Source organism: Triticum dicoccoides, chromosome 1A, assembly GCF_002162155.2.
Source record: "Triticum dicoccoides isolate Atlit2015 ecotype Zavitan chromosome 1A, WEW_v2.0, whole genome shotgun sequence".
NCBI classification, from domain to species: domain Eukaryota; kingdom Viridiplantae; phylum Streptophyta; class Magnoliopsida; order Poales; family Poaceae; genus Triticum; species Triticum dicoccoides.
In genome coordinates, this window is record NC_041380.1 from 529,109,356 (window position 1) to 529,110,479 (window position 1,124).

Sequence of the window (1,124 nt, forward strand, 5' to 3'; positions counted from 1 at the left end):
GACCCGACAGCGGCTTAGGGCAAGAAACAACAAGTCAAAAGCCAGGCAAAGTGTCTTTGCTCCCTGGTAATCGAAACCCTAGCAATACCACCTCAAACTGGAGTAGGCCTTTACCTTCACTACAAGGGGTCGAACCAGTATAAACTCCCTGTGTCCTTTGTCCCGTTTTAACCCCTTTAAGCTAACCTCATCACAATGGCTCCACAACTAAGTCCTTCTACGAGGACATCTACCGTGACACTTCCACGACAGCATGGCTGGGCTCCATCGTCCGCCTCCACCAACACCCTCTCCGTGACCTGCCACACGGCCCGCAGCCGTCCCTGTCGCTCCCGCGCCTTCTCCAGCTCCTCCGCCGACACCTCCTTCTCCCTTACCACCGCCTCCGCCCTGCTCTTCGCGTCAGCCCTGGCAGCATGCGACCTCACCGACAGCGGCCAGTCGCCCGTGCCTTCACCTTCACCTTTGATTTGGCAAGGGTCGCGCCGCCCAATGACGGGGAGGCCACCGTGTTGTCTTCCCTCGGCTGCAGCGGAATCCGCCACATGCCCCCAAACCTGGCCTCCGACGCCATCGGACTGGAGGAGGAGCCCCGCTAGCGTCTCTCATGGCGTGAATGGCGGGTGCGGTAGATGTGGTGGTGTGGCAGGTGCGGCAGATCCTAGGGGCCGGAGGGGACAAGGGAGGTAGGGAGGGGAGAGGCGGGACAAAGGAGAGAGAGGGTGCGGTGCACTTTTGTTGACAGATAGTAGTAGCGCAGTAGAACCTCACGCGCTACAACTATTTATTAGCGGTAGCGTGTGTGGTGCAACCCATGCTACTACTATGACCTGTCTGCGGGGCACAATTAAAATTATTTACTAGTAGCGTGTCTTTTAGGTCGCGCGCTACCAGTAATATTTACTAGTAGCATTGGTAAATAGAACGCGCTACTAGTAAGTAGCAGTAGCGCGGGTCAAAATAAAGCGCTACTAGTAAGCGTCTGTCTATAAGCTTTTCCCTAGTAGTGCTTCGGTGTCATCATATGAAGGAGAGGAAACTCACCCCCATGCCACCCCCCCCCCACACACACAACCTTAGGGCATCTCCAGCGCGCCCCCAATAGGGCCCCCCAGGCCACTTTT